At 37.0% G+C, this 26,645-nt stretch overlaps 1 long non-coding RNA gene and 1 pseudogene across 4 annotated transcripts in view; one reads left to right on the plus strand and one right to left on the minus strand.

The window, feature by feature from the left end:
* Positions 1 to 26,645, plus strand: part of LOC101703710 (uncharacterized) — a 119,599-nt gene that overhangs the window by 64,538 nt on the left and 28,416 nt on the right. The gene's annotated exons all lie outside the window — the stretch shown is intronic.
* LOC147824476 (U6 spliceosomal RNA) lies at positions 2,304 to 2,404 on the minus strand (annotated as a pseudogene).

The following is a 26,645-nucleotide window of genomic DNA, read 5'->3' on the forward strand; positions in this document are numbered from 1 at the left end:
CTATACCGGGGATAAAACTCAGGACCTTGCACTTTCAAGGCAGGCAGGGCACCACTGAGCTAAATCCCCAGCCCAATGTGATTCTTTTAGCAAACAAAACGTAACCTCCTTGAAAGTAGAACTAAAATATATATATATATATATATATATATATATATATATATATATTTTTTTTTTTTTTTGCACCAGGGATCAAACTCGGGACCTTGCACCTGTGAGGCAGGTGGTGGAAACACTGAGCTAAATCCCTGGCCCCCTAAAATATTTTTTATGGACTACTTAAACATGTACTAGATGACGTCTCCCCGCACACTCATCATACAGATTCTGTAATTCAACTTGTGGTTGAAGTCATCTAAATTCCTCTGTTGTAATCACATCAATCAACAAAAATAATGGTGATATTCAAACTCCAATTAAAAAACACATTCTGTAACAGAACTCTGTAATAACTTTCACAGTCAAACCCTCCAATCTTAACTTTAGATGCGTAAATTCTATGACGTGTGGGGAAAATACAAAAAATAAAATCAAATCCCAATGTTGGTGCCAGACCTATGGTATGAAGAATAAACTTTTACTCCTGTTTTGAATGTTTACTTGAGTTCTGAAATTTGATGAAGTGCAAGTGAAGAGTGAGAAAGGGAAGGGTATCTGGATTTGTCGTCTTTCCCATCACTGGGACACCAGTAACTTAAATGGGGAGAGGTTTCTTTTGGCTCAGGTTTCAGGGTTTCAGTCCCTGGTTTGTTGCTTTCCTTGCTCTGGTCTGAGGTGAGGTAGAATGACAGTGCAATGTAGGAGTGTTTCTTTTTCCCTGCATCTTCACTTTCCTTCACTCTTTTTTGTATTCTTAATGATAGCCATTCTGACTGGGATGAGATGAATCTCGGTGTAGTTTTAAATTGCATTTCCCTTATGGCTGGATGTGTCAAACAATTTTCATGTATGTTTTGGCCATCAAAAACAGCCCCTCCGCCTCCGACTCCTGCTCCTCGCTGCTTCTCTTTCTCCTGCTTCTCCTGCCCCTGCCTGCCTCCTCTCCTGCTTCTCTTCTTTCTCCTCCTCCCCTTCCTGCTCCTCCTCCTCCATACTGGAGATTGAGCCCAGGACCTTCACATTAAGAGATATCATCAGTCCTTTATATTTTTCCTTTTGAGAAAGCATCTCTCTAAATTGCTAAGCTTCCCTGACTGGGCTCAAACTTGGGTCCTCCTGCTTAGCTTTCCAGAGGGCTAGAATTATAGGCCGGTGCCACCACACCCAGTTGAAATTCTTCTCTTGAGAAGTATCTATTCAGTTCTTTCATCCACTTTTTTTGTGGGATCATTATTTTATGGGGGTTATCTTTTTAAATTCTTTCAATATTATAGATGTTAGTCCTCCATCAGACAAGTAACTAGCAAAGATTTATTTTTATTCAATGGGTTGCTTTTTCACTCTGTTAGCTGTTTCCTTTGCCATGCAAAAGCGTTAATTTGATGTAGTGTCATTTGTTGATTTTTTTATACTATTTCCTGTGCTTTCAGAATCCTGTTTAGAAGTCTTTGCTTGCACCTATGGCTTCCTCTATGTTGTCTTACAGCAGTTCTGGTTTTATATCTTGGTCTCCTATCAATTTTGACTTGATTTTCATACAGAATGAGAGCTGAGGATTTAACTTCAATTTTCTGTACATTGCTCTCCACTTTTCCCAGAACCATTTGATAGAGATTCTCTTTTCTCTAGCATATGTTTCTGACTTTGTCAAAAGTGAGATGGCTATAGTTGTTTGGGTTTGTTTCTGTGTCTCCTATTCTATTTCCTCGGTCTGTGTTGCTGGTATTTTGCCATTACCATGATGTTTTTGTTACTATGGCTCATTGTGTAGCTTTAGCCCTGTATAGTGCGGCCTCCAGCATTGCTTTTTTTTTTTTTTTCTCTTTTGCTCAGGATTGCTTTGGGTATCCTGGGTATTTTCTGATTCCAGATGAAATTCATTATTGGTCTTTCTGGTTCTGTGAAGAATGTTGTTCATATTTTAATAGGGATTGCATCATCAAATTTATAGTTCACATTTTGTAATATAGCCATTTAAATAATATTAATCTGAGAGCAACAAATGTCCTCCCATTTTCTAAGATCACTTTTAATTTCTTTCTTCAGATTCTGTAATTTTGATTACAGAGTTCTCTTACCTCCTTGGTTATATTGATTCCTAGACATTTAATCCTTTTTGAAGCTATTTTGAGTGAAATTATTTTCCTGACCTTTTTCTTGCTGAGTTCTTCTACAGAGTAGTATTGTGCAAAAAACTTTCTCTGAAACACAGAGCACTCATGAGAGTGTGTTATCCTTGTACAGGGGTCATGCCAGCTTCTCTGTACCATTTCAGTTGTAGCATATATGCTGCCAAAGCGACCACTACACTATACTCTTATTATCTTACAGTACATTCCTTTTGCTTAGTAAGAAATTTGCTATAAAACAATGTGCCTTGTTATACCAGCAGCATCCTTATATATCTCATGTTTACCACATCTCTTGATTGCCTCGAGACCACATGGAGTGATCGACCTATACCATGTAGGTGTTGTAAGTACATGCTGTGATGTTTGCAAAACAAGAAGATCACCTAATAACATAATTCTCAGAATGTATTTCATTACTATACAATAAAAGAGATACTTACATTTAAGAAATAGATATACATATGTATATATACATATAAATTACACACATATATATACATAAATTTTACATATATATATATATATATATGCATATATATATATATTAGCTTTTCATTGCTGGCCCAAAGTGGCTGGTACATGCAGGTTAAAAGAGAATGTTTGTCTTTGGTCCATAGTTTCAGAGGGTTCAGTCCATGGTAGGCTGGCTCCAGATCAGAAACATCATGGCCAAAGGACACGGCAGAGGGAAGCTGCTCAACTCAAACATCTGCGAAACAGAGAGCAGAGAGCAGAGCTCCAAGGTGAAGGTTTCAGGGACCAGTCGTAGCCCCCGAAGTCACACCCCATGACCCACTCTAGAAGTGTGTACTTTACTTACTCCTAGATGGTTTTCAAGCCAAGCAAGTTGAAAGTCAAGATTAACTGTCTTAATACATGTGTGTGTATATACACACACACACACACACACATGATTGTTTGTGTGTTTATTTGGTACCAGGCATTGAGCTCAGGACCATGTGCTTGTGAGGCAGGCACGATGCCACTGAGCTAAATCCCTGGCACATATACATATAATTTTTTGTAGGAGGTGGTAGTGTGGTCTGTTGAAAGGTATAGTGTTATTAGCTTAGTGAACACAAAATAAATATAAAATAAGTGATGATAATGTTAGAAATCAAACATAAATATATTCTGAATAAATTGATGCATGTTATCTCTTTTCCCCATTTTTTTGTTTAAGCTTGGACATTTTTGCCTTCTCATAATGCTCAGGGATAGAACCTAAATCAGACAGACATTTAAAAATAAAATCAACCAATCAACCAAGCTGTCAAATATAAATTAGTCTTACTCTATCCTTGAGTGTTTTATTAATAATAAAATTGTTTATAATATGCTGTGATTGTCACCTCTTTAGATCTCATGCCCTATGCTACAACAAATTAATGTATATGAACCTCATAGACCCAAACTTCCCCAGCCTGTTCTCATTAGCTAAGGACAGGAAGAGAGTTTTAAGCCAAATAGTACAGGGGAGGGTTGCATAGCAAGCAAGACAAGAAACTGATGCAATACTCAGAGGAGGAAGTTGTGCTTGGCTAGGAAAGGATCAGGACAAAAGGAGAGAGTTGTGTTTGAATCTAATTCGTTCATCTCTAAGGAGATGTGATTATGATATATTTCTTTTTCTTTTCTGTTTTTTCCTCCTTTTTTTCTTTTAAATATGATTTTCATTTTCTTTGTTTTCATCTTTGCATACTCAAAAGCTAAAGACTGGAGTTGGCCATAGGTGAGCAGGACATACACAGAGCAGGTAAAATGAAGAACTGGAAAGGGTCCTCTAGTCTGTATAACCCCAGTGTTCTTCCCTCAAGGGAGCTCATCTTTCTTTTCCAACTTGTGGGCTTTCTCCCTTCATATTGTATAGCTAAATAAGGAAGCATTAAAATAACTTTCAAGCACAGCACCCATAGACCTAGGTGGGCATACAAGTGTGTTCTGTGAGACACCAGACATGCCTTGGGGACCCTGGGCCATCAACACAGACAGAATCCTAGAGGATCCAGATCAGAGCTTTGGAAGAACCCAAGGGCGGGACTGTATCCCTAATGTGGTCATTGCTGTGGCCGGGCTGGCCAAAGTCCTTGTTCGGGAGGTGGGAGAGGAGGCCCTGAATGCATGTGAGAAGCGGGGAGAAATCTCTCTACTTCAGCCAAGGATTTGAAGGAGGCTTTGTAGGATTAAAGTCCAAAGATCAGGTCCCCATCACCAAGCATAAGAAAGTCATATTCCCCCAGCAGAGCCTTTATAGTAATGTTCATAGTAAAAAAGCAGTTTTGGTTCCTGTTCTCCTATGACAGCAGACTGTGTGCTGGGGCTTCTGCCTCTCAATCTGCCCTAGATTTAACCATAACTGTAGCATCTTTCTCAGACTTTCATACTGGCCTCACCCTGATGAAGGCAGCAGCCTCTGTCATACACACTGGTACTAAATCTTTGGTTCTCTTAGGGCACGTTGAGGGATTAACAAGAAAGGCACTTGAGCTTGAGCATCCTGTGGGCCGGGAGTACTTTCAGAGCAAAAACCCTTCCAGAAGACTGATCACTTCTTATTGAAGCCTGAAGTTACTGTGACCTAGATTTTTGGCTCACATCTAATTTTCAGTAGATGGAGCAGAAACTTTTCCCCTAGGATGCTTGATCCTGAAGGCGCTGGAGTTCCCAGGAACATCGGAATAGTTGTCCTACACATTTGAGTCTCCCGTGGATGTTTTTGAGTGATTGTACACCTTTTCTTAAAACTGGCAAAAAGAATCATGAGTGTACACAGCATATTTTCTTCAAAGACCACTGTTTTATTCTTTCCATTGATAGTGTTGTGTGTCAGTGAGTGATCCTTGGGGAACATAGAAAGGTTATATGGTCTAGGAAAAAGAAAAAATAGACCCTAGGAAAAGTGCCTGATCTCCACACAATTTCCATGCCCTTCCCAGCACAGCATTTTGTCCCAATATAAAATATTTTATGCCTAAAATAAATTATTCATTATTCTGGTACTTTTCTGAAACAGAAATACACATGATATATATTTTATAATGGACCAAATATATTAATTGTTATGTTATAATACAGTATATAAAATAAAAAAATTAAACATTTCCTACAAATCATGTAACTGAGAACGTTCAGTGGAAGGTATCCTGGTGAGTCTGATCTAATCATCAGAGCTCTTTACAAATGCCTCAACAAGTCTGAATATTTGGTCAAAGTGTGAAACAGATTTTTGCTTTCATTTTGGGGTTGAAAAATGTCATGGTTTGAGAAACGTGTTACAATCATAGGTAAATCCAGAATGGACTGAGATGCAGAAGGTCCCTTGGACAGAGTCTCTTGTCATAGGAAGATGGTCCAGTTCAGGAGGACTTGGAATTGGCAGGCTCTGCATCCACTGGTTCAACCAATAATGGGTTAGAAATGTTCACGGTACAGGGAAGCAACTGTACTGAATACATACAGACATTTTACCATTATTTCCTACATAATATAGTGTAACTATTGACATGGCAATTAGATCGAATTATGCAATATAAGTAATCTAGAGACAATTTAAAGTATACAAGATGATGTGCATAGGTTATAAACAAATACTATTTGATATTATATGGAAAATTTGGCATTTGGATATCAATAGGATTCCTGGAAACAATGCCACTTGGATCTGGAGGAATAACTATGTTTATTCTTTCATAAACCATAGTTCCTCTCTAGGGTAGGGTAAGAGAACATAAATTTTGAGAGGGTTGGTGTTAGGGAGCTGACACTTGAACTTTAATCTCCAGAAAGCTTCTGGCAATGCTTGGGCTCCAGTGAGGTGGTTCTCCTCAATTCCTTATGCATATCCATGGCTTCCTCTACCACTAACCCAACAAAGACCTTGGCCATACCCACCATGCCAGTGATCACATTCCGAGACAACATCCTGCTGGTCATGGACTGCACAAGACTTCTAACAAGTACCTTTAAGAAAGTTGCCCTGTGACACAATTCTTATGAGACCAGCTGTTCCTTCAGAGAAAGAACAAGACATGATTGGCCTCTGGTGAACCCTCTCTCCACTTATTGTCGGCCTCTCTTTCTCTTTAATATCTATTTTCAGTCTTTTGGCCACGAGAGTACATAAGGATGAGTCTTTCACCTGCTTTTACATTGGAGACATCATGACTCCTTAGCTCCCTGAGCTTCTTTTCCTGGTCCTTGGATTCCTTTGAGTCCCTGAGATTCTCTAGGATTCCATCCTGGTGGTTTGGGTGGCATGTTGGAGTCTCATATGTTTGTCTCTCCTCCTGTGTCCAGATGTACAGACCTGGTCCATAAAGGCGCTGCAGATACAGGAATTTAGACTGGTGAGGGTTAGTTAAGTCTGAAAGATTTAGTTGCTGTACTTAGTATTACTTAGGGTGAATTTGTTAGATAGGCTTATAGGATCAGAACAGGAGGATCAACAATGTAGTACCAGCCAGAGACTAAAGGCCTGAAAGCTCCCAAGAGAGTTGCTGGTGTGATCTGAGTTGAAAGGCTGAAGAAGCTGGAGATTGATGTCTTCAAGGGAGGCACTAACAGAAGTCACCTTGGATTCAGCAGAATGGAGATTTTCAGCTGACTTTGTTCTCATCTGGGATGGAAGTTTATGGCCAGCTTGGACTGCATAGCAAGACCCCATCTCAAAAATCAAATGAGATACAGCAAAACAACAATATCAGTTTATGCAGTGTATCATGAATGCTAATGATTTGAGTTAGATAAAAATTTATTACTATTAATTATATAATCTGGAAGAATGAAGGTTAGTCAATAAAAGGTGGCAATTCTTGAAAGTGAACCTGGAGAATAGATAGATCAGATTTCAACTGTGAGTTAAAATAAACACTGTCAAATGGCAGGATGACATAGAAGGGACATCATTAGAAACACCAGGAGGCGGGGCACTGAGTCTGAGAGACTTTAATGTATCATGAAATAACTTGTTTTGTTACTTGTCCAGAATTCCTACAAAACAAACAAGAAAGCCATCAAATGGATCTGAATGAGCTCATTAAACACAGCAAGCTATTTCCTGCTACTTTTCTTTTGGTAGGTTGATGCAAGCATGCTATTAATGAGGTCAAGATCATATCTTATATCCCTGGATAATCTAGTTAATTTGCACAAAGAAAATTACATTTTATTATCATGGACTCTATGACTAACTTTGTCAGGTCACTTATGAAATATGTGTCAGTAATCACAAGGTTAATTGGGTAAAATAGTACACAGATATTTCAGAGAAATAACTGTCATCATTAGCAAGAAACTAAACACGTGCAAACATGGAATTGCAGCGTGTAATGTACCTCATTAATTTTGTAGCTTAGCGGGTTTTGATACTTTTTGGATACAAGGCCTTGCACATGCTAGACAAGCTCTCTGTCAGATCTCTAGCTCTTTTCATTTTTAAACTTTGAGATAGGATCTCACTAAATGCCCAGGCTGTTTGCAATCCTCTTGCCTCATCCTCCTGAGTAGCTGACAATATAAGAACTTTTGATAAATATTTTGAATCACAGAATTATTTATTAAAATACTCCTCTGAAAGCCAGCAATATAAAAGAGAATTACTTGTTGATGAGGGAGAAAAAAGGGATCTATAAACCAATATTTTCCTGATTCTTATGCCTTTCTTCCCTTTCCTTTTTCACCAAAGCACCTATCTGAAAGAATTTTCAAAATGTGAGATTTTGAGTTCCGTGAAATATACTGATTGAAACAATTCTCCAGTCAGACTGTCGCATTTTAGAAATTAGAAAAGAACAACTTCTCTGAGATCATACAGACAGGTTGTGGCAAACCTGGGACCTAAATTCAGTGGAATTCACTCTGTATAGTGGAATCCAGTAATTCACACTTATTTACCTTCCACTTAAGAGACTGAGTTGAACTTTCCAGAGTGGTGAGTAGCTATGCTCCCCACTATTAGCTATGCAGGAATCCATATTTGTTGCAGGAAAGTAGGGATTGTCATCATTTTCACAAGGGAAACCTGGTTTGAAAGGACTCTTGTTGGTGCTAAGGAGAAGAGAGTGCAGAGGAGGCATGAGGCTGAAATTGCTTGTAGGCCACACCTCACTGCAAGCAAGGCTGGACAGGTGGGAGGACAGACTTTGAGCAGCCTCTAGAAATCTCTGTTAGCAAGCCTTATGGGTTCCTACAAGTTGTGAAGGAGACACATTACCACTAGCTCTAGTAAACTTATCAAAGTGTTTAAGAAATTTTTTTCATTTGTTTTATTCCATTTGTGCTGCTAAAACAAAATATATTTCTAGTAATTATAATAATCATAAATGCCTCATAATTATAAAGAACAGAAATTTACTTCTTACCATTCTGGAGGCTGGGAAGTCCAAGATCAAGATATCTGCATCAGCATCTTGTACGGGCATCTTTCCAAAATGGCGCCCTTTTGCTCTCCTTGCATGGAGAAGTTGGAAGGGCAAGAGAGTGCTCGCTTTAACCTTGAGCCTTTTTATAAGGGGGATAATCCATTTATGAGTGGTCTAATTACCTCCTGAAGGCCCCAATTTTTCATACCTCTGCAGTGAGACTTTCATTTTTTTTTGTATTAAATTCTTTTATTCATACATTGTAAGTATACAACACAATTACTTTTCTCATTGGGAATTGTACCTTTACATAATGCATCTTGGTTCTTATTTTTTCCCCATTCCTAGCCCTCCCTTCACGACCTCCACACTTTCCTATTTACAAAGACTTTATTTCCACTTCTCATCATTTTTCCTTTCCCTTCTTTCCTTTCCCCTGCCCCTCCCACTACCCCTACCCCTTTGGACCTTTTCTTCCTATTTTACATTATCAATTATTCATTCTAATCATTGGTACATTTTAGGTATACAATATAATGACATTCATCATTGGAAATTTGCACCTTTACATAGTCTCTCTTGGTTCTTATTTTTCACCCTTGCCCAGCCCTCCCTTCAACCCCTTCAGTCCTCCTTATTTACAAAGATTTTGTTCCTATTTTTCCATTTTCTCATATTAATCCCATTCCCTTCTATCCTTTCCCTAGCCTTCCCACTTCCTTCCCCTTTGCCCCTTTTCTTCCTATTTCACATTAGCTATTATACATTTGGTCCTTATTTACACTTTCAGTTTCTCACACCAGAGAAACTATTCGGTATTTACACATGGGTGTCCTATTTATTTCACTTAAGAGTATTTCCTCAATGTGCATCCACTTAGCTATAAATGTCTCTAATTTCTCATTTTTTATGGCTGAGTAGTACTCCATTTTATTAAAAAAACACATTTTCTTTATCCAGTCTCCAGTTGATGGGCATTTGGGCTGTTTCCAAGGTTTAGCTATTGCAAACTGTGCTGCTATGAACATGGGTGCACATATATCACTGTGGTATGATTCTTTTACTTCTTTGGGGAAGATACCCAGCAGTGGAATAGTGGGGTCAAATGGGACTTCCAGTCCTAGTTCTTTGAGGTATCTCCATACTGATTTCCACAGTGGTTGCACCGGTCTACACTCCCACCAGCAGTGGAGCAGGCTTCCTGTTTCCCCACAGCCCCGGCAGCATTTCTTATTGGTTGATTTCATGATAGCAGCCATTCCCTCTGGAGTGAGGTGGAATCTCAGTGTTGTTTTCATTTGCTTCTCTTGAATGACCAGTGATGTTGAACATTTTTTCATGTATTTATTTGCTATTCCTACTTCTTTGTCTGAGAAATGTCTGTTCATTTCAGATGCCCATTTTTGGATTGGGTCTTTAAATTTGGGAGGTCTGATCTTTTCAAGTTCTTTATAGATTCGAGATAGTAGACCTTTGTCTGAGGAAGAGCAGGTGAAGATTTTGTCCCACATTGTGAGTTGTCTCTTCACACTGCTGGTGGTTTCTCTTGCTGTGCAGAAGTCTTTTAATAAGAAGAGATCCCACTTGTTGATTCCTTGTGTTAGTTCATGGGCAACTGAGGTTTTGTTCATAAAATCTTTTCCTACACCAATGTCTTCAAGGGTTCTACCTAACCTCTGTTCCAACTGGTTCAGAGTTTCTATTTTAATATTTAGATCTTTAATCCATTTTGATTTTAGTTGAGTGCATGGTGAGAGATACAGGTCTAGTTTTAATCTTTGGCAAGTTGAAACCCAATTTTTCCAGCACCATTTATTAAAGAGCTATCTTTTCTCCAGTGAGGGTGTTTGGCTCCTTTGTCAAAGATGGGATGGCTGAGTGTGTCTGGCATTGTTTCTGCATCTTCTAATCTGTTCCACTGGTCCTCAGGTCTGTTTCTTTGCCAGTACCATGCTGTTTTTATCACAGTAGCTTTGTAGTATAGTTGCAGGTTGGGGATTGTGATACTCCCTGCCATGTCTATGTTACCTAGAATAGCTTTTGCTATTCTGGGTCTCTTCTTCTTCCAAATGAATTTTTGGATTGTTTTCTCAAGGTCTATGAAGTATGCTGCTGGGATCTCAATTGGCATTGCCTTAAATCTATATAGCAGTTTTGGAAGCATGGCCATTTTCACTATATTAATCCTTCCTACCCAGGAGCAGGGGATGTCTGTCCATTTTCTGATATCATCTTCAATCTCTCTTTTCAGAGTGCCATAGTTTTCAGAGACAAGGTCTTTGATTTCTTTCGTTAGGTTGATTCCTAGGGATTTCAGTTTTTTGGATGCTACTGTGAAAGGAATTATTTGCCCTATTTCTCTCTCAATGAGTCTGTCATTGGTATAGAGGAAAGCTATTGATTTTTGTGTGTTGACCTTGTAAGCAGCTACTTGACTGAATTTGGTGATTAAGCCTAGAAGACTTTTGGTGGAGTTCTTGGGGTCTTCTATATAGAGTATTGTGTCATCTGCAAATAATGACAATTTGACTTCTTCATTACCTATCTTTATTCCTTTTATTTCTTTCTCTTGTCTAATTGCCATGGCTAATGTTTCCAGAACTATATTGAACAAGAGTGGTGATAGTGGACATCCTTGTCTTGTTCCAGATTTTAGTGTGAAGTATTTCAGTTTTTGACCATTTAGTATGATACTGGCTGTTGGTTTTTCATAGATGGCTTTTATCAGTTTGAGGTAGAGACCATCTATTTCAATTTTTTGTAGGGTTTTTATCATAAATGCATGTTGGATTTTGTCAAATGCTTTTTCTGCATCTATGGTGATAATCATATGGTTTTTGTCCTTGGCTCTATTGATATAGCCTATTAAATTGATTGATTTTCGTATCTTGAACCATCCCTGCATCCCTGGGATGAATCCCACTTGATCAGGGTGTATGATCTTCTTGATGATCTTCTGCATTCTGTTTGCCATTATCTTATTAAGGATTTTTGCATCTACGTTCATTAGTGAGAGTGGCCTATAGTTCTCTTTTTCAGTTGGGTCTTTCTCTGCTTTGGAGATCATGGTGATGCTTGCTTCCAGGAATGAATTTGGGAGTATTGCTTCCCTTTCAATTTCATTGAAGAGTTTAAACAGTAGTGGCCGCAGTTCCTTTTTAAATGTCTTCTAGAATTCAGCAGTGAAGCCATCAGGGCCCGGGCTTTTCTTAGTTGATAAGTTTTTAATTACATTTTCAATTTCATTGGTTGATATTGGGTTGTTCAGAATTTTTAGGTCTTCTTGGTTCAACTTTGGTAATTCATATGTATCTAGGAATCTGTCCATTTCTTCTGTGTTGTCTGTCTTATTGGCATATAGTTTCTGGAAGTAGGTATTGATGATCCTTACAGTGAGACTTTCAACATGAATTATGAAGGGACAAATTCAAACCTCAGCATCATTAGGTACTCATGAAAACCCAGTGGATTTCAGTGAACAGGAATATTCTGACAGTCTTAAAAATGAACTTTACTCATTAGGAAGTATAGTCACAAGGGTCATATAGGAAGTATAGTCACAAAGGTCTTTTAAAGTTAGTATTTGTCAAAACTGTAAGACAACTTTTTATTAGCAGAGATCTTCTCAGTGAGGTTATAAAATTTTTCTTTTTATTCCTATTTCATTAAGCATATTTCAGATATTGTAGATTTTCTATTTTCCTTAGAAGATTATAAACTTTTCCTTGAGGAAAGATGAGGTTTCATCTGTTTCTGTATTCTCCTGGCCTACTCAAAATGTCTTAAAGATTGATATTAAGTAGGTCTCATGTAAGTATTAAACATCCATTTGTACCTAAATGATAATGATTGGGCTAGAGCAGTATTCTGTTGGAGTCTTAGTTGATTCATTTTGTGAGCTTTTTCATTACTTTGATGTACTAAGATTGATATCAACACTTTTAGCATGTGAAAGAACATAAAATAGACATTAATACAAAAATAGCTTAGGTGGATAAGCTTGTAAATAATTTGAAATTTACAGATGAAAATCAAATGCTATGATCCTATTGGTCAATAACTGACTTGATGTAAGCAAACTGTATTCAAAAAGATAAATGAAATACTTAGTTGAGCTAACAGCTAATTTTCTGCTATCAATATATTATACATAGTAAAATATTCAACCTGAGAAGATAACTTGAACTGAAGAAAAAACAAATAGACAAGCAAAAGAAAATCTCTCTTGATGTATTTATTAATCTCATTATTCCTTTCCAGAAGGAATTTTGAAAGTTAAGAAAAATTGTATTATAGGTAAGTAGATCCTTGATCCTGTTAGGTGCAACATTTTTTTGGGACAATGTTTAATAGGAATCAGGTTTTCTTAAAAAAAAGGTTCTCTAGTGAGAGAAGGTTAGAAATGAGGCATACTTTGGTCTCCTTTGAGGTCTACAATGGCATAGTAAATGATTTAAGATGAACAAAGTAGAAATAATCTATTTAACTTCTTTAATCTTGTGGTTTTTCTACTAATTTGACTTTAAAGCCTGTTTTTACTTTCTTAAAATATCTATTATTGATTTACTCTTCATGGATTTATGTGTGCTATTATTTTTGAAACATTTGTAGAAGTAATCTCAAACTTTGGAAAACAAGAAAAAAGGCAAATACAAAGTCTCATAAATATTTAACTCCACTTAATTATTCAAATATGCAAAATAAATGCAGTTGTAGAAATCTGATATTTTCTGAAAATATCAAATTTAATTTACGTTGAATAGCATTGTTAAAGTTTCAAAGACAAAAAATATTCTCAATAATAAATTTATCATCTTTTTTTGTTTCAGTGTTTCCTCTTACACATACTTGATATTACATAAATATTTAAATATTGCCATATGCTTTTGTTTTCTTTATTTGCTCTACCTCCCTTCTACATTTCTTTATACTTTAAGCCACATTAGCATTCTTGTTTCTACTCCAGAGAATTACCTATTACATGTTAGTCCATATATTTCTCTTGGAATAATACATAAAAAGCTCCACCTGGACTACATTACACACACACACACACACACACACACGCACATGCACATGCACATTTAAGGATAGATTTGGGGTTATTCTCTGAGATTTGCACCTTGGTTCTGGCAAGACCTTAGAAAAGTTTCCAATCTCTCAGAAAAGTTTCCAATCTTGCAGTGACCCACTTTCTTTATTTGTAAAGTGAATTTAATGGGAATACTGTGATGATTAATCGCATTATTCCATGCCTTGTATTTAGAAAGGTGTCTCATATAATTTATAGTTTTATAATGTCTAGTATAGTGACTAGTAGTTATTGCATTATTATAGTGTATGTGATCATATGTGCATGATTTCTTAATCCTACTTTCTTCATTCGTACGCTCTACACTCATTGTGAAAATTATTACAATCCAATTAATTTATCTTAGGTTGGTGGTCTCATTCTTAGATGGCATGGAAGTATAATAAATTATTCTGCCAGTGATAGGCGTTTTTTTATTCCTAATGTTCACTGTTGTGAATAATGTTTTAGTAAACCACTATAAAAGTATGACCTTCTGTATTGGTTTAATTTTTCCCTTTAAAATTACAATTTTATTGAGGGTAAAATATATAAAACATAAAATTCACCATTTTAAAGTATGCAGCTCAGTGGTGTCAGCTACATACACATTGTTGTTCAACCCTATCTAGAACCTTCTTCACCTTGCAAAACTGAAATTTTATGTCTATTAAACAAGAAATTCTATATCCCCAGTTTCCCCTCCTTCCAGCCCCTGGCAACCAAGCTTCTTTCTGTCTCAATGAGTTTGCCTACTCCAGTACCTCATGTCAATGGAATCATATGATTTCTTTTTTTGACTTATTTCACTTAATATAACCTCTCCAAATTTCATCTATGAGTAGCTTTTGCCAGAATTACCTTTCTTTCTTTCTTTCTTTTTTTTTTTTTTGATACCCAGGATTGAAAGAATTACCTTTCTTTTTAAAGCTGAGTAATATTCTATTGAACACATTTACCACAGTTTGTTGATTCATTCATTCATTGGCTGGTGGACACTAGGTTGTCCTTCCTTTTGGTTACTGGGAATCATGCTACTGTGAACATAGGTGTAAAAAGATCTTTCTGAGACTGCTTTCAATTCTTTTGAATATATACCAAAAAGTGGAATTTCTGGACATAAAATAATTCCAATTTTAGTTTTTGAGGAAGTGTCATACAATTTTTCATAGTGGGTGAATTATTTTACTGCATAATTTTTTGGTTCTATTAGAGATGGAGGGAGAATGGAGGGAAGAAAAGGTAATGTGATGCAAAAAGAATTAAGATGTGTCATGTGCGTTAACAACTCCTCAAGATGAATTTAATCATTATGTACTGTAAACATGAGCTAATAAAAATAAAAAAAACACGAAGAACAAACAAACAAAAACATTTTGAGTGAAGGATAGAGCTTATTTAGAAAGGAATAAGAAAAAAGCTACCTAGTGAAATCTACTGGAACATATGGAATGTTCCAAGAAAGGCAATGTAGAGAACTGATTTGGAATTGATGTAGCTTCTAATACATCATAAATAGTTATGTGTACTTAGATAATCACTGATGTAGAAACTAAAAGGTTAATCTGACATTTAAGTATATAATAATTATATTGTCGTATCTTCAAAGATGTCTTTAGGAGCCAAGAATTTGCATTTTACCTGAAAATGGCAGCATCATTGCTACTAATTATGGTAGTTTCTTATTAAGATCCATAACTTATTTTTGAAATAAATTCCATTTCTCCTATCTTTGTCTTTCTAGGCTCTAGATTTTAGACTTACAAGTTACTTAATAAATGATCTTTGTTAGTTCCCATGATCTACATATCAAATATCAAGTTCACCTAAATAATGTAATTTTAATATTTCTAAAGTATGCATTTTTCACATTTCTAAATTAGGTTGAAAGTCATTTTTTCCTCAGTGGCTATCAAAAAATCAACAATATGGCAGATCCCAGCTTGGTAGATACATTCATAATTTGTCAGAATTTGTACAGGTTTGGTTAGTGTTGAAATTGTAAGACCAAGAAATGTGCCTCAAACACTTATTTCTATATAGTCACCCAGGGAACTTGTTAAACTCTGGTTCTGATACAGTATGTATGTTTGGTAGGTGAGTAGGCACATGTGGTAGGTGAGTTGTATTACTCATTCCTAACAAGCCTCTATGTGAAGCTGAAACTTAGCTTAGCTGAACAGCAGGGGACAAGAAGACTAACAAATTGCTGGTTCCTATGGCACAAAGCACATCAACTTTTTTGTTGTTTAAAAAACTTTTATTGGTGCATATTATCAATACAGAATAATGAAATTTGTTTGGTATATTGTTTCATGCATATAATATGTTTTGATTATCTTCATCCCCATTATACACCGTTCCCTTTTTTCCCAACACTCAATCTCTTTCTCCATTTCCATGAGTCTACCTTCTACTTTCCTATCATCTCTACTTTATTTTTATTGACATTTATTTTTAAGTTGCTCATGTAGAAGAAGCCAGGGGATATTTAACTGTCTCATTTCACTTAACAGGATGGTTTCCAGTTCTACCCATTTTCTTGCAAATGACATGATTTTCTCCTCTATGGCCAAATAACTCCATCCTTCACCCATTTGTCTGTTGATGGGCATCTAAGCATGCTCTTTCCACCGTTTAGCTGTTATGAATTGTGCTAATACAAACATGGGTATGCAAGTATCACTACAGTATTCTGTCTGTAAAATTCTTTTGGAAATGCCCCAAAGAGTGGTATAGCAAATCATATCAACTTTTTAAAGCTTTTAGTCAAAGGCATTGTATTTCTTAAGGTTGTATTTTTCTTAAGTTGAAAAAATGTGTTCAACTCTAACTTGTTAATTGCTTCTTTCTCTTTTATATTTCCTCATTTCATTTTTCTTAACTCTAATGAGCAATTTCCTTTTGTTGCATTTTAAAATTTTTTCTGTTTGCCACAGGACAAATTATTAAGGCCCTAGATCAATAATTTTCAGTATCAACACTCTCAGTTTGAACTGACTTGATTTATTGAACTAATATGTACATATACACGAAATGTATATATATTAAAATTGTCTCCAGACTAATTATAATTGTGACACAAAATACTGTGGTAATTAGAATTCTTATCTTGTATTCATAAACGTAACAGCCTATGTAATCTTATAGTGGGAGAGTAAGGACCTCTACTTTGATTTATCTTACCGAGATTTTATATTCTGAGAAGCATAGCTGCTGTGCTTTATTATTGCATTTGGACAAATATTATGCCACCACTTGTTGAATGCATGTAAAATGGAATTTCCTCTCTGAAAACCTTTTTTCCCACTTCTGGGGATCAAGCCCAGATCAGAGAAGAAGTTAGACTAGTGTTCTGTCATTGAACTACATCATGAGCCCATGATATTCTTTTACTAAAAAGGTGCCTTGAGGGGAAGGGACAATTGGCTATCAAGAACCAGATAGGATTTTGTGACCTGGAAATTCCCAGATGTTAAATTGTGGATTGGACACTGGGTTGTTTTGCAAAAAGGAGGCTGTGAAAAATTGGATGGTGTATAGTATGGAAGGGAATACGTGGACACAGAACTGCTTATTGACCTTGGGCATGAGTTTGAGGCACCAGCAGTAGAGTTGACCACTTTAATAAATGGTGAGGAAAGCTCAACTCACTAAAAGAACAAAAGCCAAAGAAAGCCTCAAATGTGATTGCTCTAAACCCCAAGATTCTTTCCTATGAAGATTGGATCCCTTATTCCTTTCCTTAGTCCTTTTCCTATTCCTTATTCTTTTCCTTACTCCTTTCCTTATTCCTTGCTCTCCCCCACCCCTGTGGCTCTTCAACTTTCTCTTTCTGTTTTTTTATTTTTTTATTTTTTTCTTCCTCTTCAATTCTGGTAAGCATCATTGAAACCTCAATATGTTTCTCATTAGTAGAAAGGAAATCACAATTCTGGTGTTAGATGTCAGTTTGATGAAAGTTATTTTCATTGATTTATTCTCACAACATAGATACATTCCAAATAGATATCAGCTTGAAATATGTTGATTTGGAAGATAACATTAGGTAAGAAAAATCTTTAAAAATATTTACTTGAGGGCACAGAACTCAGAAGGAATAGAGTTATAATAGTATTAGCAATTCCACAGGAAAGGAAAAACATTTTATAGAAGAAAAACAGTAAGGGAAAAAGACCACTAACTTATAATGAGGTGCCTCTACTTCTTAATTTGAAAAGATACGAAGAATTCAACTTGGTTTATGATATGAACAATGCACCTCATGAATATAAACTACCATTGGTAGGTAGTATTTTTATGTAGCTATTAGAGTTAAAAAATGGTATATAGAGTCCAACTCTTTCCTCCTTCTTAATTATTCCATTTATAGTAGAAGATATACAAGTCATTTAAAGATTATATGAACATTAACTTCAAAATGAGATTTAAAATCAATATGAGATTTTAAGATTTCCCTATGTAGATATAATAATGAATAAATAATGACAATAATTATAATGAAAGGTCTAGATACACACATATATGCATTGTGGTTTACTTCAGAATGATTTGGTTCAACAGGCTTACTAAAATAGAATAATTCATATATATTATATAATATATATATAGTTTATATAACCATTTATTCATTTAAAAGTGTTGGAATATTTCTAGAAGAATTATGAGATATTAGATTAAAAACAACTAAATCAAACACTAGTGTATTCATTTTAAAGTCTGGAAGCCATAAAAGAGGCCAATTTGTGTGCATTCTACTGAGCATACTTGTGAAAAGCAAAATATGAGCCAACTTTAACTTCTCCAGATTTTTAATTAATCTTTCTAAATTTAACTCCCATCTACTTCAAGAATACATTTTTATCTAATTCATGATAAGCATATAAATAAAATCCGTACAAAATAATGTTTAAAAATTTGTATTTCTTCCTCTTCCAAACTCACCTAAGTCATTTTCATTTCAGTCTCAACTCCTAAGGAGTCCTGTCATTCTCTATCAAATCACCTGATTCTAATTCCCACACATCACTTTTCAGAGCCGAAGTTATCTTGTTTATTTATATCTTATTCATTAACTAATCCAGGAGCAAATCCAGGTTTTGTGGGGTCTGAAACCTACAGAATTTTAATGATCCTTTTAAATTGCAAATTCTGCGTGCAAAATCAGGTGTAGCAGGAAGACACAAGCAAGCTTTGCTTCCTTAGCTTCGGAATGAATCTACTTCTGGTCTCACCTAATTAGATCCCGGGACCAAAGATATCATGTTTTGGTCACTGTCATATCTCCAGGACTTTGTGGGCTCTTGATAGAGATTCTTGACTGAATTAATGAGGCATGCCAGCATCATACTTCTTTTCTTAAACATAATTGCTTTCCTCCTAGTAAACACGTTTGTGCTGCTCTAACTAACAGCTCACGGCGATTTCACATTAGTTTTATTGTTCTAGTCTAGTTTCTCTGTTTGCTATGGTGCTTTGTGGAAAAGTAATTTTATTTTAATAATGATTAGATTTTTCTTCCTAAATTGCTCTCCAGCTTGACTTTTCCTAGGAGATATTATGTATCAGTTATATTTCATATAATTGTGACAAATTTGCCAAGATCATTCTTACTTTCCCTTTTGGGGATTTTATTGGTATTTGTATTTATTTATTTTTGTCTTAATTTTGTTTTCACACTTTTTCCTCAGTGACTATGCTAATTTTGGACTAAAAACAATTGAAAGAAAAATTTCTTTAAAAATGTATAATCTCAGTTTTCCCTATTTGTTTGAAGCCTATCACTATGGAAAATTCTTAGTCACATTCTCTACTCCTTTTCTTTCAATATGTAGTGTGTGGTTTTGCACTATAGGTAGATATCTAAGAGTTTGTCAGTACATGGCTGTCAAGCCTGAATTTTTTAACTATGTGTGACTGGTTTTGTTCAGTTGAGACGTCTTATGATTGTGAAATACAGTGTTATTCTTACCTGTTTGGATTTTTAGTAACTACAGAAATGAGACTTCTCATGTCTGTTCTTACATATTTTTTTCTGAACTCCCTACATTTGTAAGGTTGACATTTGACCAGACTAATTGCCTTTATGTAATTAACTTTCCAGCATTCGGGACACTGTGGTATGATTATCTACTGAGAGACCTTCAACCCCCCATCCATTTATGCAAGTGAGATGCATCACTTTAGGAACTCTCTAGAGTAAAGGTTACATATCTGGCATAAATATGGAGGAAAATTGAAGCCAAGGGCTGAAAACCTTCTCACTGTAGGACACTGGATACAATAAAAATACAGAAAACACAGTTTAACTGTGACTCTCACAAACGGTTCATACATTTTAAGAGTTAATTGTAGCTGATTTTAGTATTCCTCTTTTTTCTTCTTTGTATCACTCAGAGTGTCCCAGGATAAGTATTCCCATACTAGCACTGTTAACTCATGCTATTCTTGGCCTAAGACGGGCACACTTAGGGAGAAAATCTATTGTGCCTAAAATAAACAGATAAAATATCATATGTTTGACTCTAGATTAAATAGAAATGACTTTGAGATAATATGTTTGATTTGAATGATCCATCAGAATACTCCATTAGTAATAAGCAATCAGTAGATATCCTTTAGAAATTCTGGTCCAGAGCTACATAGAAATGAACAACCCATTAATATTTACTAAAGGAATTATAAAGTAAGGCTATGAAACTACAATTACCAAGTCAACAATTTTAAAATGGTAGTTGAACAGAATTATGATGGATGTCAGCAAATCAGACTGTGTCTGTAATCAATAGTCTTGATGAAACTTCTGGGAATTATCCTAGAATTAAAACCTGGGGCTTTGTGAATGGGTATGATGGGCAGGAGCTGAGGCTTCAGGAAGTACTTAGAGTTGGCTTATTGTAGAGGAAAAAATAGAGGGCTTTTGTCAAAGATTAAAACTGCACATTTATTTTCTTTTTCCCTTTAAAAATGTATTTATCAGATATTTTACTGCATTGTAGGTATAGAAAACTGGTTCTCAAGTCTTAATGTTTGCAAAATTATTTGAAGGGTTCATTGTTAAAGATAGATTTCCTGCCTATTACAGTTTGCATCTGGAATGTTGGACAAAGCCCCATGTGTTAAATGTTTGACCCTCAGCTTGGAATGATTGGAATGTGGAGGAACTTTCAGGGTGTGGGACTTAATGGGGGGTCATAGGTCACTGGGGGCATGGCCTCAAAGGAGGTTGAAGGGCACCAGTCTCCTTCAAGTCCTGGTTGCCATGGGGGTAGCAGATTTGTTTCATCCCGCCATTCCTGCCATGAAATGCTGCCTTACCATAGACCTCAAGGTAACTGGGCCAACTGACCATGGACTGAAACCACTGAAACTATGAACCAAAATAACCCTTTCCTCTTTGAAGTTGATTATCTCCAGTATTTTGTTACAGGAACAGAAAGCTGACTACTCTAGTGTCCTTCCTCAGTCTTCCACCACCATAAGAGTAAATCTGGGGAGTGACAGAGAATTTTCATTTCTAGCAAGTCCTCTAATACTGATGCCTGAGGGATCAGACTTTGAGGATCATGATATGGGTGATTGATGGATTGAAAATCATTTATATGCATAGTTTAAGGATATTAATCAAACAGAGGCATTTCATATGCCTTTATACAAAAAGGGAGAAAACTCCTGAAGTTTTTTCTGCAGACCAAATTAAAAGTGGTTCATATATCTTAATTTGAATATACTAATTAAAGACCAAAGATCTAACAAAAGCTTTTAAGATTAGCATTTAGTTCCTACGTATCCTTTATCCAGTCACCATCAGTGGTAATATCTTGTTTACTGCAGTATAATAGCAGAATAGGGAAATGGAGTTTATTTCAATGCAAAGAATTTATTAATATAAATTGCACAAATGAACATAAAGTTTGATATTATTTTATCATGGTTTGTAGACTGTGTAACCACTACTCTAATCATGACAGAAAACAGTCCCTTTATCATGAAGATCCCTTCAACTGTTTATAGGCTGCTTCCTCTCTGTTCCCCAACCATTCCCTTTTGAGAAAGTGCATATTTTTTTTTCTACTCAGATTTCACCTCATTCCTTTGTGGCTAATGTGAAACTTACAGCTTCAGGGCTTTGGAGACCTGTATTACTAACAGCCACTAGTTCGGCACTGAGCAAGTTTTAGGGACATTTAAGGTAAAGTAGAAGCACTGGTTTGTATAAGATACATCTTTGTTTACATGGGACAATAAAAGGGCAGTGAGAGCTCACTCTAGGGCACGTATTTCATATTCTCCCACTGGGATGGAAAGAGATCATTTCAGTTTCCAAAGGTCTGGTTGGTGCTTTAGCCAGACTTTCTAGGAAGGTTTCACCTCCAGCTCTTCTACACTCATCTAACACATTCCAGAGGCACCAGAACCCTCTGTAGGTCGAGTGTGTCAGATGGTTGTGATTACAGGAAAATGCCTGCCACCTGTGTGCATACTGTGCAGAGCTCCTACAGTCCGTCACCCTTAGTCTGGCACTTAAGTAGGCAGTGAGTTCTTGATGTGTAATAGAAATCTGTATCTCAAGAGCAAGAAGTTGTTAAATGACTGAGGTCTACATCTTTGTGTAGTTCGAGGAGCAGCCAGAGGAGCTCCCAGAGGAGCAGCCTTGTTGGGAGCAATGCTACATAATTCTAGGGAAAAATCATTTGGTTAGCCTAGTTCTCTTGCCTACAGCCAAGCTACAGAATAACTCCAGTTTGGCCTCCGGTCACAACTGAGACTTCAGTGATCCAGTGATGCTGTGATTCTCCAGGACAAGAAACATCCTGGGAGAACAAACATCTGCTCAGTTCCTCATTGTTCTTGGACTGTTAACATCTTGTTTACCCGAGATGTACTGAACTCTCTGCAAGTCATTTGTTACGAGGTACTGAATAAAAGGTGTGGTAAGCTGGGGGCTTTTGTCTTTGCCGCCCAGAGCAGCACTGATCGGACCCAAAGCTCAGCTTCTTCTCAGTCTCATTTTTCTACCTTTCCTGTAATTCGCTGTATGCTGCCGTGGCTCGCAGGAGACCAGGACTCACTGCAGAGGTTCTGGTAACGTCCCCTTCCCCTGTTCCCTACACAGCCTCTCTCTGGGCTGAGAGGACCTTGACGGCAAGGAAAGTCGTGAGCTTTGGAATAAACCCATGCTCGCGGGTCTGTGCCGTGACACTGCATTGCCATGCTGTGTTAAGGTGTTACAATGATGTGTCCTGGTAGCGGTGGCTGCAGTAGAAAGCACAGGTTGCAACACTATTTTTTTATTCTTTAAAACCTGACAAATCTAAATAAATTTAAATAGCATAGTGGCTTAATAGTTAGTAGAATGACTAAACCTGGTAGGCAAAATCATTTAAAATTCTCTGTCCATTTTTCAGTCCTTCTTTGAACTTGAGTAGTTTTCTAAAATACACAATGATTTGAATGCTTGAAAACATGCATATAGATTTCCTTTTTCTTTCCAACTAGCTTAGCAGTTCTCAGCATTTAGTGAGCCTAAGTATGGGAGTACAGGATTCCAGGCATAAAACCTTATGTGCTATTCTTTGGTAATAATTGAAGACATTTTTCCAGGGCAATTTTTTTTTTTAACCATACAGGACTTTTATCTCACTCTTTAGAGAGCAAATTCCTGCCTGAGACTTCACTTACATATTTTCAGGCATTATTTCCTATAATTGTTACAACAATCTCATGAAGGAGAAAAAGCAGATATCTCCGTTTTGAAGATAGCAAGTAAAGGCAAACACCATGCACAGAGAGGTCAGCCGAAATGCCATCTGTTAATCATTGTGGTTTTCTTGTCTGTATTTCTTGTAAGTTAGGCTACTTCCTCCAGAGGAGCTACACACTTTGCCTTGAGAACAATTGTGATAGGTGTGCAAGAATGCAAGGGAAAAAATCAACGCTACAAAGACCTGATTTTGTTGAGGGAAGAAATGATCTTGGGAATAAAAAAGGAAAATCCCCAGAGGAGGCAAGATACAGTTTTTATGTCATGATGATGGGCTAGAAAGGGACTAGAAAAACTCAAGTGTTGGATATTAGGTGAGAATTTCCTTACGGGAATAGGAAGGAAATGTGGGGAGTTTGCCTTTGAGGGGGTCAGGGTGTCCTTGGGCATGAGAGCCGCACGTGGAGACTCACTTGGAGAATCCTGTCAACACTGATGCATTTCCTGCCCTGTGTGTGAACCAGATACAAGGAGTGTTGCAGCACCTAGCCCAGCCAGTGACTGTGGCACCTGGCTGTTACTGCAGAGAGACCCGGATGTTAGGTATGCTAAGCACCATATATCTGTACTCCCCTGCTGCCCGACCTGACCCTTTGAACACAATTATGGTTGGCTCATGCCCTCCCCCATCTCAGAGTTCTACCCAGAGTGTCCTGTATGGATTCTCTTTTTCAGTTGCCAAAATATTTAGTAGCTCAAACTGTCTCCTTTGGAGCAGGGAGATGACACTGAAGAAAGGAAACCCCCTCTCACATGTACTTAGGTTGGACAAGATGGTGGTGAGAGTTTCTCACACAGCCTCTGGATGAAGGATGAAGGATGATGGAAGCAGTCCCATGGGGTTGGCACCTGCCGTTTGTCTCTACAGCCACTGCTCTGCCTCCTCTGCTACCAAATCTGCCTGTTTTCTGAATATCACCCAGACGATGAAACAGTAAGTGACGGACTGACTATATGAGGCAGGGAAGAGAAAGCAAGAACCAAAGGAGACAAGAGAAGACCCTTATGCTAAGGATTCAAAGACCTGGACCGACCTCAGATGAGTCATCGTCATCTTTCATAGAACAGTGGCCCAAAAAAGGCACAGTTTTTATTCAGCTCAGAAAAATGCAAATTATGTCAGTCTTACATGAAATTAGTAATCATTATTCTTTCTGATGTAATGTATAAAGTTTACATCTGCCTAAATGAGTAATTTGTTAGCTCATTAATATTTATCTCTTGCCTCTAAGTCTGTTCATTTTACAAGGAACATTTATTGATTATTTTCCAAGACGGAGCACTGAAGACACAAAGATTAATATGGTAACGTCAAATAATGAACTAGAGAATATCATACTTTAGTAGCCCAGGAAAATTCAGCTGCATGTATATTGCAAGAATACTGAAATCCAGGTACAAGCAGAGTGACATGGTGACACCAGATGATGGAGCAATTGCCTCTGCTTGCTATTGGGCTCCTGCAGATCATGGTGCCCAGAGGAGAAGTCAGTCTGGAGGATGAAATTTAGGATTCTCTTTATAAAAATGAAGTATGACACCAGAGAAGAATGGTTTAGTCACTCTAGCAAGAATGTGGAAGTGGAATGGGAACCTGTGGTTTAGTTTGCAGGGTTTGGTGACAGGTGGATGGGCTCCATCCTGGGGATGACTGCTCAGGCCCTTGATGCCCTTCGGGTCTCCTCTGTGCTCTGTGCTCCGGATCAAGACATCCAGTATCTAATCTAATAATCTCATCTGTTTGCCACGAAGACACCCGAACCTCTACCTGCTCAAGCAACAGTTGCTGACCTTCCTCACTCTATCTCTTTCTCTTTCTGTCTCATTCTGACCATTCATCACTGTACAGTCAACAATGTGGGGATCTCCTCTGACTCCCCATTCTCTGTCATTTGTCTTCATGCACTACAGGGTTTCAGCCAAGCACGTTTATGAAGGTAGTGTAAGAGTATATAGCCAGGAGAATTTATGCAGCCTGGGTAGTCCGGTTGGGCTTTCCTGAAGAAATAGCTGGAGACATGAAGTTAGAAGAATTATGTTTTTTCACTCATGTGGGAAGATGGAGCAGGAAGAAAATGTTCTTGGCAAAGGGAACAGCAGATTTGACTCAGGTAGCTTAGTTCGGGAACTAAAAAAAGCTCTAGTGTGGCTGAAACAGGAAGAAAAGAGAAAATGTGGTCTGATCATGGAAAGCCTCATAGGCCACATGAGGGTCTGGAGTCTTGCTTTCTTTGTGTTTAGGTGATGACTATCCGGGGTTCCAGGCAGCCCAGCTTTCAGCCCTGTGGATGCCTCTCACGACTTCTCTCCCTCCCTCCAGGACACCTTGGGGAGTAGGATTGAGGCAGCAGCATCACCCCATCTCTGTCCCTTCAGAACTGCAGCTGATAGTGGCTGTTGTTAAACTTTACCTGGAAGGTCTTGCAACACCTTTGCAGTTCCTTGCCAAATTCCTTCTATGAAATTCTTGGAATGACTTCTGTTTTCCTAACTAGATCCTAACTGAGAGAGTGCTTAAAAGAATTTTTGGCACTGAAAGTTTTTAAAAACAATTTCAGCTTTTCTGTTTAACTGTATCTTTGTGCAACTAAACTGACTTCTCTGAATCTTTGTTTTTTCTTTCGTAACATGGTACTATCTCTATTATGAAGTTATCATGTGAGAATTAAAGATGATATCAGGCATGAGAGTACTTTGTAAAGTGCTTAGTAGATATGAAGCTTGATACTCTTCTTTTGACACTCATATTGTTTATTTTTTGTGAATTTGTTTCTTATGCTACTAAACAGATGATCAATTTTATGTGGGCAGATTTCTTTGCATAACCTTCCAGTAACTTATATATTATTATTGTTCAATGGGTAACCTAACAGTTGCACAATAAACATATATTGAGAAATCTATGTAGAAAAATAAGTATGCTATTTACAAAATACTGTGCAACTCGTGCTTCCAAACACAAAGAAAACAAGTTAATATGTTAGCTACTCATTGTGGATTTGAAATTTTGCAACAGCATCTTAAGAAATAGGTTTTAAGTTGAACAACTTTTTTTTTTATTTGAGAGCAGGATATGATGAGAATACACATTTTTTGACCATTGTAAAAGTATCTTTTATGTTACTATCAAAAGACGTTATTTTTTTTTTGTTTTCAAAAAAGTGTGAAAAAATGCTAGATGCCTCCTTTAAAGTCATTGTAGAAAGCAGTAGTGAGACACT

This window comes from Heterocephalus glaber, unplaced genomic scaffold (assembly GCF_053883595.1).
Source record: "Heterocephalus glaber isolate CG9 unplaced genomic scaffold, H.glaber_assembly_v1.0 deba00001538, whole genome shotgun sequence".
NCBI lineage: Eukaryota > Metazoa > Chordata > Mammalia > Rodentia > Bathyergidae > Heterocephalus > Heterocephalus glaber.